We start from the raw sequence: 13,263 nt of genomic DNA, 5'->3' as shown, positions 1-13,263 counted from the left end.
GGAAGCTGACCGTGAATACAACATGTCGCACATTGCGATGCGCAGCATCATAGAGAGGACCATTGGCATCTTGAAACAGCGTTTCCGTTGCCTGGACCATTCCGGGGCTACTTGCAAACTCCCCTGAGATTGTCGGTCAGTTCACTGTTGTGTGCTGCATGCTGCATAACTTAGCCATCATGAGGCAGCAGCAGCTGGTAACAGAAGACCAACCTGAGGTGAGAGTGACTGATGACAATGAAGAGGAAGATGCAGATGATGAGCAGGATGACAAGGAAGCCATGCAACTACCTTAACTCGGAGTGCTTTGCTGCCTGAAGGCTCAGCGACAACTATTCCACATGGACCATGTTTACTGTTCCGTAATGTTGTGTTGTGTTAATGGAACAAATGATGGAAATCATTCTTGTTTACTTCAAAAGTTGTGTTAATAATCGAACAAATAATAGAAATGATTCAGTTTTAATGTAAAATATATTTTGTTCAAAAGTTTAACAAACAGTTCTTTGTACTTAACTTAACTTTAATAAAATGATTCTTGTATCAAACTTTAAAATTTTCAGTTACGATCACTTACAAACTCTAAGATTACTTAAAAACTTTAAGATCACTTAACTTTTAAACTTGTAAATTTACATAACTTACAAAAAACTTTTAATTTGAGAACAACAGTTACAACAGTAACAATAATAATAATAACAACAGCAGCAGCAGCAAAGAAAGGCTGCACCCATCTCTCCTCCACCTTATTCTAAGACCGCCCGCTGCGCTTGTTCTTGGTGACTCCACCACCACTGTCCACAGGCGGTGGCGCAGTGTTTCTGGGCTTGGTACCAAGCTTATTCTTTCTAAGATCTTGGGTAGTGCGCACCTGTTTGGGGGGGGGGGGGCGGGCGTCGGCAGCAGGCGGCTATGTGGAGGGCCCTGGCGGTAACGTGGAGGGCCCAGGCGGGAGAGGGGATTGGAGTGGGAGTGACAGTTGATTCTGTCAATGGACGCAGGATCTGGGCGTATTCGCTTATTGCAGCAGCTAACTCCGACATTCCCTCCATCATGCGCCCTGACAGTGTCTCAACTACCTGCAACATTCCCTCCCTCATGTTCACTGATAGTGTTTGCACTACCTCTGACATTCCCTCCCTCATAGTCACTGACATGGTTTCAGCTGACTGAGATATTCCCTCACTCATGGTCCCGGACGTCGTTCCCATTTCTCATGTGATTGCTGTTACTTCTCCCGATAGTCCTGCTACCTCATCACCCACCCCAATGATGGTGTCCAGGAGTGATCGGGTAAGGTCAATGCTCTATGCACTTATTGCCATCATCTGAACCACATTTGTTAGATCCTGCACCTCAGGAGAGCGCTGTTGAACTCTCCTTCCCCTCCTCACCCTGGGTGTGCCTCGCTGCATCCCACTGGGACCCACAGTCTCGGAAGGTGGGAAACCATGGAATGTCCCACCAACACACAAACCACTAGTCACGGAAGGGGTTGACGCCTCAATGGGTGGCAAAAGTCAGTAAAACAGTGGGGGTTTCATCCATCTCCATCCTCTCCCCCTCCCCCTCATCCCCATGCTCTTGCTCTGGAAGGCGGGATTGGAAGATGTTCTCCTCTTCAGGCTTGTCCTCATCTGAATTTTCTTCTGCATTGTCCGGGTTGGCCTCAAGTGCACAATATAACAGAAGACAAATGTTTAGCAGCAGAGGGGGGCAGGGTGGGTGGCATGAGTAGGCTCGCACATCGTAGGACAGGCAGCAGGCTGATTTGAAGGACCACGATGAATTTGCAGGACTTACCGTCTCCTCGAGTGTGGGCCCAGCTTGTGCAGTACTGATTGCTTTTCTCCAGGCAGGACCCATCAAAGCAGCGATCCTGTCTTGCAAGGGTGTCAGTGGATACAGATTTGCCAGGCCTCTTCCTGTTCGAGTTCTTTCCCTTTTATTATGTGCCACTTTCCTCTACAAAGATGAAAATGCAACTTTTTAGAGAGGGTGTCTTTCTGCTGGGTGGGTCATATACAAATGGTCACATTTACAATTGCAGTTTCAGTGAATAAATGAAAATATTACTTACACTAACTACTTGACCAAGGTCCTACCACTTCTTTTTGCACTGGCCTCCAGACCTCAGGATGGTCACCATTGCAAAGTAATCTTCTGCAAGTTGGTTCCAGTGTTTCTTCATTTCTTTGGGTGGGACTTTTATGTGACCTCTGCTGGTGTCCAGCTCCTGCCATCTGGTCTCAATCACAGTAACTAGTGCCCCCATTTCATCCTGTAAGAAAGTCTTAGTCCTTGCACCACGTTGCATCCTGTATTGCAGCTCCGATTTTTCCAATGCTCTCACACAGCACTCAACATTCTCACACACACAACTGCGTCTTTAAAAATGGCCGATTGCAGACTCGGAGCTGTACTGCGCATGCGCGGCTCATTAGGATTGCGTTAAAAACGTTCATTTTTTTTTTTTGCGCACGCACAGAAGGTGCGGCATTGTGCAATGGGCCCACCCCCTGAGGTGACTGGACTGGCTGCGCAGCGCCAAATTTAGCCGGGAAACTTTGGACAAATATTTTTGCCACATTTCTGGCCTAGAAAAAGAGGCGTAACTCTGGCAATACGCCAAAAAACGGGCTTGGGCAAAATTGAGTCCACAGCTTTCAGAAAGCAGCCTCCAGTGGTCCCTTTAAGAACAGTTGGTTTAGCTGCAAAGCACCTGAGAATACTGACCGGAGCCTGCATGGTGCACATGGCAGTCAGGGGCTAAAGGATTTTAGAGAGGGGCCCAAAAACAGGCCCTCGTAAGCATATGCAAAGGGCCTAATACCTGTTTCAGGCAGGGGCCCTGGACACCAATGCAGAAGCGTTTACCAATATAACAGTTGGCGCATTTTGAGCGCAGAATGCACGCGCATGTCATCCACCATATTGGAGCTTTAAGTGCCCATTTTATGCCTGTAAAACGGGCGCAGTGCTAATGAATTTCTAGGATGGCATGTTTTTTAATAAAGAACCTTCAAGGTAGATATTGGTTAGATACCATGCCAGATAACGTGCTTAGACCCTATATGAGATAATATATGTATAGCTCTGTACGAAGTATCCATACTTAGATGTTGTACAGTACAAGGATTCTGTATGGTGCAAAATTTTTAATGTCTGTACCTTGTTAGCGAAGTGACATGTTTTTTCAAAAGTGAAGTATCCAGTAACAAAAACTTCTCTTCCAATAAAAATTACCCAGTAAAAAATTATATTTTCCTCCAATTATTCTGAATTCTACAATGTTCGTCACCATGAGGTAAATGTTTAACTCAACGTGAAGTTAACACAATAAAAGTGGCACTCATAACAACATAACTATTTGACAAGTAAGCTTTTATCCACATTTACCTGAAATTGACGTGCAAGTAAATAGTACTTGTCAGAGTTATTTGAATTAGCTGTGTATTGTGGCCAATTCAAGTACAAAATCCTGGGACCTCCGTTATATGCCAGAAAAGATCATGAATGTGGTCACGTGCTTCTATGCGAATGTCAGCTGCAGTGTTAAAGAATGTGGAAGCTGGTTCGACCCCAACAACTTGCACTTATACAGATAGCACCTTTAACATAGCAAAGCATCCCAAAGACCCTCACAGGAGAATAATCAGACAACATTTGACACCAAGCCACTGGTTTAGACCAAAAAGTTTAAAGGGACATCTTCAGGATCTGGATTCAGGCAGGGATTCATGATGTCTTGCTTCCTATTCTTGTTCATGTTGAGGATCAGCCTCAGCACAAGGTGGAAAGAGACTAAAAGTCTCAAAGACCTGGATGACACAGCATTTGACTCACAATCAAGAACTGATGTGCAGACGAAGACATCAGAGATCTATTTCAGGACAAAGAAACAACCTTAAAATCAGCAAGAGAAAGCTGAGGTGTTTAGATCAAGATATGAGGACCTTGTGGATTGCTTTGGGGGTCATTTTGTATTTGGGCAATAGTGTAAAATGGACGATATTGGATCAGCCGCCCGTTATATAATCGGGAGAGATGCGATGTTTGCGACTGAAAATGGAAATCAGAGGAAGTGATGGTCAAACTGACCACAACTTATGTTCTGTGCCCAGTTCTGGTTACCGAAACGTACGTGTTTATTTGCAACACCAAAAGCTCTGATTGGTTCCCTTGGATGACAAGTCCTGATTGCTGATTGGTCCCCTTGGAGGACAAAGCTCACCCAGCAGTTTCTCTGGAATGTGTAATTAGATCCTCTCTACCTACGTAATCAATTACTTGGCAAAATGTAATTTGAGCCAATCTGACTGCCGACTCCAGACAGAACAGAGATCACACAGAACAGACAGGGCTCACCCTCATGGGTCAAGACCTTCTCCCACTTCCCCCAAACAAGTTCCTGCCCTCAGTGCCCAAGTTTCTGGCCTACTCAGCCCCCTGCCCAAGTGACTGACCTCCCTCCCACTCCCTGGGTTCCTGACATTCTCCCACTGCCCAAGTTTCTCCCCCCATGGATTCATGCTCTTCTACCCCCAACAAGTTCCTTTCCCCCCCCGCCCCCCTATAGCTGGGGCATTGTGCGTGGATCACAGATTGTTAACAGCTTTATTGGGTATGAAGTGAATAGTGACGATGTTGTGATTTCTGGATTTCATCCACTCCAATGATGTCACTTGCCATATAGGCATCGAGCTTTGCGAGAAATTGGCTAGGTCTTGGGGAGGAGGAGAATGTGGTGTGGGTGTAAAGGGGATAGGGTTGGAAGAACATGATCTGCCTTACCATCTGGATCATGTTCCCGCTCTCATCCCGCTTCCCCGTTAAACCTGGGTCACGTTCCTCCCCCATCACCATGTGCTCCCCGTACTCTTTAAACCTTCCCGCATCCCCCCAAGTTCCTGATCTCTCTCTCCCTCCGATCCCCTCTCTCCACCACTCTCCCTCTAATCCCCTCTCCCCCACTCTCTTCCTCCGATCCCCTCGCCCTCCCCCCCACTCTCTCCCTCCAATCCCTTCTCCCCCACTCTCTCCCTCCGATCCCCTCTCCCCCATTCTCTCTCCCTCCGATCCCCTCCCCCCCACTCTCTCCCTCCAATCCCCTGTCCCCATTCTCTCCCTCTGATCTCCTCTCCCCCACTCTCTCCCTCCGATCCCCTCTCTTCCCCACTCTCTCTCCGTCTGATCCCCTCCCCCACACTCTCCACCTCCGATCCCCTCGCCCTCCCCCCCACTCTCTCCCTCTGATCCCCTCCCCCACACTCTCCCCCTCCGATCCCCTCCCCCCACTCTCCCCCTCCGATCCCCTCCCTCCACTCTCCGCCTCCGATCCCCTCTCCCCCACGCTCTCCCTCCGATCCCCTCCCCCACTTTCTATCCCTCCGATCCCCTCGCCCTCCCCCCCACTCTCTCCCTCCGATCCCCTCCCCCCACTCTTTCCCTCCGATCCCCTCTCCCTCCCTACCACTCCCTCTCCAATTCCCTCATCCTCCCACCCACTCTCTCCCTCCGATCCCCTCCCCCCCAATCTCTCCCTCTGATCCCCTCGCTCTCCCTCCCACTCTCTCTCCCTCCGATCCCCTCTCCCCGACTCTCTCTCCCTCCGATCCCCTCCCCCCACTCTCCGCCTCCGATCCCCTCTCCCCCACTCTCTCCCTCCGATCCCCTCCCCCACTTTCTATCCCTCCGATCCCCTCGCCCTCCCCACCACTCTCTCCCTCTGATCCCTTCACCCCCACTCTCCCCCTCCGATCCCCTCCCCCCCACTCTTTCCCTCCGATCCCCTCTCCCTCCCCCCCACTCCCTCTCCAATTCCCTCATCCTCCCACCCACTCTCTCCCTCCGATCCCCTCCCCCCCAATCTCTCCCTCTGATCCCCTCGCTCTCCCTCCCACTCTCTCTCCCTCCGATCCCCTCCCCCCACTCTCCGCCTCCGATCCCCTCTCCCCCACGCTCTCCCTCCAATCCCCTCCCCCACTTTCTATCCCTCCGATCCCTTCGCCCTCCCCCCCACTCTCTCCCTCTGATCCCTTCACCCCCACTCGCCCCCTCTGATCCCCTCCCCCCCACTCTTTCCCTCCGATCCCCTCTCCCTCCCCCCCACTCCCTCTCCAATTCCCTCATCCTCCCACCCAGTCTCTCCCTCCGATCCCCTCCCCCCCAATCTCTCCCTCCGATCCCCTCTCCCCCACTCTCTCCCTCTGATCCCCTCGCTCTCCCTCCCACTCTCTCTCCCTCCGATCCCCTCTCCCCCACTCTCTCTCCCTCCGATCCCCTCTCCCCCACTCTCTCCCTCTGATCCCCTCTCCCCAACTTTCTCCCTCTGATCCCCTCTCCCCGACTCTCTCCCTCTGATCCCCTCTCCCCGACTCTCTCCCTCTGATCCCCTCTCCCCGACTCTCTCCCTCCGATCCCCTCTCACCCACTCTCTCTCCCTCCGATCCCCTCTCCCCCACTCTCTCCCTCCGATCCCCTCTCCCCGACTCTCTCTCCCTCCGATCCCCTCTCCCCCACTCTCTCTCCCTCCGATCCCCTCTCCCCCACTCTCTCCCTCCGATCCCCTCTCCCCCACTCTCTCCCTCTGATCCCCTCTCCCCGACTCTCTCCCTCCGATCCCCTCTCCCCCACTCTCTCTCCCTCCGATCCCCTCTCCCCCACTCTCTCCCTCCGATCTCCTCTCCCCCACTCTCTCCCTCTGATCCCCTCTCCCCGACTCTCTCCCTCCGATCCCCTCTCCCCCACTCTCTTTCCCTCTGATCCCCTCTCCCCCACTCTCTCCCTCTGATCCCCTCTCCCCCACTCTCTCCCTCTGATCCCCTCTCCCCCACTCTCTCCCACTGATCCCCTCTCCCCCACTCTCACCCACCGATCCCCTCTCCCCCACTCTCTCCCACCGAACCCCTCTCCCCCACTCTCTCTTCCTCCGATCCCCTCCCTCCCACTCTCTTCCTCCCCCACTGATCCCCTCTCCCCATCCGATCCCCTCTCCCCCACTCTCTCCCACCGAACCCCTCTCCCCCACTCTCTCTCCCTCCGATCCCCTCTCCCCCACTCTCTTCCTCCGATCCCCTTGCCCTCCCCCCCACTCTCTCCCTCCGATCCCCTCTCCCGCACTCTCTTCCTCCCCCACTGATCCCCTCTCCCCATCCGATCCCCTCTCCATAACTCTCTCCCTCCGATCCCCTCTCCCCCACTGATCCCCTCTCCCCCTCCGATCCCCTCTCCCCCACTCTCTCCCTCTGATCCCCTCTCCCATTTCTCTCCCTCCGATCCCCTCCCCCCCACTCTCTCCCTCCCCCCCCACTCCCTCTCCAATTCCCTCATCCTCCCACCCACTCTCTCCCTCCGATCCTCTCTCCCCCACTCTCTCTTCCTCCGATCCCCTCTCCCTGCCCCCCACTCCCTCTCCAATTCCCTCATCCTCCCACCTACTCTCTCCCTCCAATCCCCCCTCCCCCACTCTCTCTCCCTCTGATCCCCTCTCCCCCACTCTCTCCCTCTGATCCCCTCTCCCCCACGCTCTCCCTTTGATCCCTTCCCCCCCCACTCTCTCCCTCCGATCCCCTCGCTCTCCCTCCCACTCTCTCTCCCTCTGATCCCCTCTCCCCCTCCGACCCCCTCTCCCCCACTCTCTCTCCCTCCGATCCCCTCGCCCTCCCTCCCACTCTCTCTCCCTCCGATCCCCTCACCCTCCCTCCCACTCTCTCCCCCTCTGATCCCCTCTCCCCCACTCGCTCCCTCCGACCCCCTCTCTCCCTCTGATCCCCTCTCCCCCACTCTCTCCCTCCGATCCCCTCTCCCACTTTCTCTCCCTCTGATCCCCTCTCCCCCACTCTCTCCCTCCGATCCCTTCCCCCCACTCTCTCCCTCCGATCTCCTCGCCCTCCCTCCCTCTGATCCCCTCGCCCTCCCTCCCTCTGATCCCCTCTCCCCACTCTCTCCCTTCTCCCCCACTCTCTCTCCCTCCGATCCCCTCGCCCTCTCCCAGCGCCGATCCAGTGATGGCCCATATCCCGTTGCATGCCCAGGGGGTACTGCGCGTGCGCGGCCTTGGTGACAGCGTGCATGCACAGCGGTGATTGTGTGCGCATGCGTAAAAGGCCGTCCCTATGGTGCGCGTGTGCAGAAAGACACCCAGGTGTTGCGGATTATGACTTTGAGTGAGATACAAAAAAACAAAAAAGGGCATTGGAAAATGTTTGGAGTGGCCCCCCAGATTGGGGGGTACTTGATTTAAATGTTTTATTTTGTCTCCTCTAAAAGAGTTGAGCTGAGATACAGGTGGGACGCATTGGAGGCGGTGCAAACAGGCTGCTTCCCAGGCTGAATGATCCTAAGTTATGAGGAAATATTGCACCTTAAAGGGGAATCATATGTGGGATAAACAAGACTGTAAATAGGATATAAAAGGTAACACTTACAACATAAAGTCTTTCTTTAAATTAAATCGCAGAGAAGACGCACTATCACAGTGCAAATGTACAACCCCCACATCCCCGTCATTGATGTGCTGACTTTCCTCAACAGGTTTGTCGATGGGGCAGGAAACAGCAGTGACTTGAAAGACGGGCACAGAATATGGACCAGCAAGCGCCAGATCCAGGTCACCATGAAGGTGGACGCCAACGGAACCATCCTGCACCCCGCCTCCAGCATTTCCATCGGAGGAAGTCGGGGCTACATGGTGTACGCTGGCCAACCCAACGTGTGCCGCACCTGCAGGAAGGCAGGCCATGTGGCGGCAAGCTGCAAGACTGTCATCTGCCGAAACTGCAAGAACGAGGGCCACCAGACAAAAGACTGTAAGGAGACCAAGTGCTGCAACCTCTGTGGTCTGGCTGGGCACCTTTACAAAAACTGCCCCAAACGCAACTTCAGCTATGCGCAGGCAACAAAGAACATTGCACCAGAGGAGGTGGAAGCTGACGAACACAAGGCTCCAGAGGAGAGCCACACCCTCCCCCCAACCAACGCCCCAGTGGACTCGGGACAAGACAGCGAGGAAGAGAACACTGCTACCGCGAGCTGCGAGCCACCAGCAGCCAGCAGCGAACTTTGCCCCCAAAGCACCGAGTCCAGAAATGAGCAGACATCAGACGATGAAGCGGAATGGCAGACAGTGAGGAAAAAGGCCCGCGGGCGCAAGGGGAAGAGGCGACCACCAAGCTCGGCAGAAACCAGCGACGGCAGCTTGTCTGATGAGGAAAAGAGCCACCGCCTAAAGAAGAGGCAATGCGCCATCCCACGGCCACAGGAAACCGGGAGCAGTGAAGCGACCAACACAGCCCTGCCCCAGGAACCTGCGAGCAACGAAGGGCCCAGCACACACGAGCTCCGGGACACCGAGAGCGAAGGAGTAACCAACGCAGACCAGCCCCGGGATAATGGGAGCAGCGAAGTGCCCAGCACACCCCACCTCCGGAATACCGGGAGCGACGCAGCGATCGACGCACACCAGCTCGACACCGCCGCGACTGAGGAAAAGAGGGAACCACCATCACCAGGCGAGGACTATGCAGAGAACATTGCGGACTTAATCACAAAACTGTGGCAGTCCCCTGGTCAAAACATCCCCACAGCAGAGGACGACGACCACGCCACCCCAGGTGTAGTAAATGTTGATATTGATGTTGATAGTAATAACTTACACATGCTGGAAATCGCCATTGTGAATTATGCGGAACTTGAAAATGATTTACCTGAAATTGAAAACGATGCATCTGAACTGCAATGTCTGTAAATGTAAAAAATAGCCTTAAAATGGATTGAAAAATTGCTAGTATTAATGTGTGTAGCGTAAAGTCGACTACGCGATGTGCTTCCACCTTGGAGTACCTCGCCAAGGTCAAAGCGGACCTGCTGTTCTTCCAGGAGTGCGGTCTGCCGCACTCCAGCAGTTATCAGCAGTGGTCACGATGGTGGGCCCATGGACCATCCATATGGTCAGGAGGCAACGACAGCCGGGCTTCTGGCCTGGGCATTCTGCTGCGGGGAGGCCACTTCACCATCACCGAAGTTAAGGAGGTGGTGGGCGGCCGCCTCCTCGTAGCAGACGTAATGTACAAAAACTCCCCTCTCAGGTTAATTAATGCTTACGCCCCAGCTGTGAAGAACGAGAGGCTGGCCCTCTTCCAGCAGCTCCCACTGCTACTGGCGACGTCCAGGCCGGTCATTCTGGGCGGTGACTTCAACTGCATCATCGATACGGCTGGACGATCCAGCAGAGCCGACAGCAAACTGGACGCCACGTCCAGACTCCTGATGGACGCGGTAAAAGACGCCAAGCTGTGCGACGTCTTCAGCAACCCTGCAGACGGAGCACCGCGCAGATACACCTGGTCGAGACCAGACGGGTCCGTCCGTTCCAGAATAGACTTCCTGTTTGTGTCCCACACGCTCAAGGTCAGATCCACCGACGTCACGCCAGTGTTCTTCTCTGACCACTGCCTCCTACTGGCCGACTGTCGCCCACAGGAAAACCAGAAAGTTGGCAGAGGGATATGGAAGCTGAACGTGAAACTGTTGACTCCGGAAAACGTTGAGGAACTCGAGGGATTACAAAGGTTGGAGAACCGTAAAACCCCTCTGCGATTCCCCGATGCACTGGTGGGAAACAATCAAGACGAACATCAAGAGGTTCTTCATCCTCAAAGGTGTTCAGGAGGCGAGAGGGAGACTGAGGGAATTGTCCCAACTCCAGACAAATATGCAAAACCTGCTCCTGTTGCAGTCGATGGGGTCGATGTCGCGAAGGAACTCGAAGAGGTGAAGGGCCAGCAAGCCTCGCTCTTTGCCTCAGAGTCCTCCAAAATCATTTTCCACTCCAGAGTCCGCTCCGTCGAGCAGGACGAGACGTGTTCGTGTTTCTTCTTCCAAAAGGTACACAGGGGGAGCTCTGTGATCACCAGCCTAAAGGAAGAAGACGGTTCTGTGATGTCTTTGCAGCCTGACATGCAGAGGATCAGCAAATCCTTCTATGCCAGGCTGTACGACGTCAAGCCCACAGACCGCGCGGCCTCCCAGTCTTTCCTGTCGTCTATTTTGGAGGTCTTAGACGACGGCAAGCGGGAGAGTCTGGACCACCCATTAACTCTGGACGAGCTGACAAAGGCCGTCCGGTCCTTCGAGACGAATAAAACTCCCGGAAGCGACGGCTTACCGGTCGAGTTGTACTCGGCTCTGTGGGACTGGATGGGCCCAGACCTGCTGGAAGTGTACGAGGGTATGCTTCTGGCCGGCAGCATGTCAGAATCGATGAGGAAAGGCATCATCACCCTCATCTACAAGCAGAAGGGGGAGAGGGAGGAAATCAAAAACTGGCGGCCCATTTCGCTGCTCAATGTGGACTACAAAATCCTGTCAAAGGTCATCGCCAACAGGGTCAAGTCTGCCCTTGAGCTGGTGATTCACCCGGACCAGACCTGCACTGTCCCCGGCAGGAAGATCTCTGATAGCCTGGCGCTACTCAGAGATACGATCGCCTACGTGCGGGACAGGAGGGTGGACACCTGCTTAATCAGCTTAGACCAGGAGAAAGCCTTTGACAGGATATCGCACACGTACCTGATGGACGTGATCTCCAAAATGGGGTTTGGGGAGGGTATCCGCAATTGGGTCAAACTGCTCTACACAGACATCAGTAGTGCAGTTCTAATCAACGGGTGGGAAACTCAAAGCTTTCCAATCAGATCTGGAGTCAGGCAAGGCTGTCCTCTCTCGTCTGTCTTGTTTGTGTGTTGTATCGAGCCCTTTGCCGAGTCCATCAGGAAGGATGCGGGCATTAGAGGGGTGACGATCCCAGGCAGCAGAGGCGCTCAGGTCAAGACCTCCCTGTACATGGATGACATCGCCGTCTTTTGCTCGGATCCGCAGTCGGTCGCAGGTTGCTCGCAATCTGCGACCAGTTTGAACTGGCCTCGGGAGCAAAGGTCAATCGCACCAAGAGCGAGGCCATGCTCTTTGGTCACTGGACCGACCGAGCCTCCATTCCCTTCACCGTCAAGCCAGATTTCCTGAAGGTGCTGGGAATATGGTTCGGAGCGGACGGGGCCTGCGCCAAAAACTGGGACGAGTGTATTACCAAGGTCAAACAGAAACTGGCATTTTGGGAGCAGCGCTCCCTTTCCATCACAGGCAAGAACCTGGTCATCAGGAGTGAGGTGCTCTCGGGGTTGCTGCACGTGGCACAGGTCTGGCCCATCTCACGCTCCTGTGCCGCGGCAGTTACCCGGGCCGTCTTCCACTTTGTCTGGAGGTCCAAAATGGACCGTGTCCGCAGAGACACGATGTACAAATCTCTGGACAGTGGAGGAAAGGACGTTCCGAACGTGGCCCTCATCCTGATGGCCACCTTTGTGTGCGGCTGCATCAAGCTATGCACAGCCCCCCAGTACGCAAACACCAAGTGTCACTACGTGCTGAGGTTCTACCTGTCCCCATTGTTGAGAAGGATGGGTCTGGCCACGCTGCCGCGAAACGCCCCCACCAGTTGGACCATGCCTGTCCACCTGTCCTTCGTGGAAAAGTTTTTCAAAAGAAACCCTTTTGACCACAAGGCCATCAAACAGTGGTCAGCACGTAAGGTCCTGGACGCCCTACGAAAGAAGGAGACAGTGGACCCTGTCGGGTGGTTCCCTGAGCGGACTGTCGAACTTGTTTGGCAGAACGTCTCATCGCCAGAGCTTACACACAAGCACCAAGACGTAGCTTGGTTGGCGGTGAGGAGGGCCTTACCCGTCAGAGTGTTCATGCACAGCCGACGCCTCAGCAGCACGGCACGGTGCCCCCGAGTCGGCTGCGGGCAGACGAGACTGTCACCCATCTCCTTCAGGATTGCGCCTTTGCAACGCAGATCTGGAAAGAGATGCAGTAGTTGCTGTCGAGGTTCATCCCAAGCAGCTCCGTAACACAGGACTCTGTGCTCTACGGGCTGTTCCCAGGGACACACACCGAGACAGACATCATCTGCTGCTGGAGGGCCATCAACTCGGTCAAAGACGCTCTTTGGTCTTGCCGAAACTTGCTGGTCTTCCAGAACAAGGAGATGACCACGTCCGCATGTTGCAGACTGGCACAATCCAAGATCCAGGATTACGTGCTGAGGGATGCACTGAAAATTGGTGCAGTCGCCGCAAAGGCACGGTGGGGAAGGGCCACAGTTTAAAGCTCTTCTGCCACGGAAAACCCAGGGGCAGGAATCAGCACAAACCTCCCTCGGGCTGTATTTGTAATTTACTCTTTGTGTACATAGAGCAC

Source organism: Pristiophorus japonicus, chromosome 9 (assembly GCF_044704955.1).
Source record: "Pristiophorus japonicus isolate sPriJap1 chromosome 9, sPriJap1.hap1, whole genome shotgun sequence".
NCBI lineage: Eukaryota > Metazoa > Chordata > Chondrichthyes > Pristiophoridae > Pristiophorus > Pristiophorus japonicus.
This window is presented reverse-complemented; position numbering follows the sequence as displayed.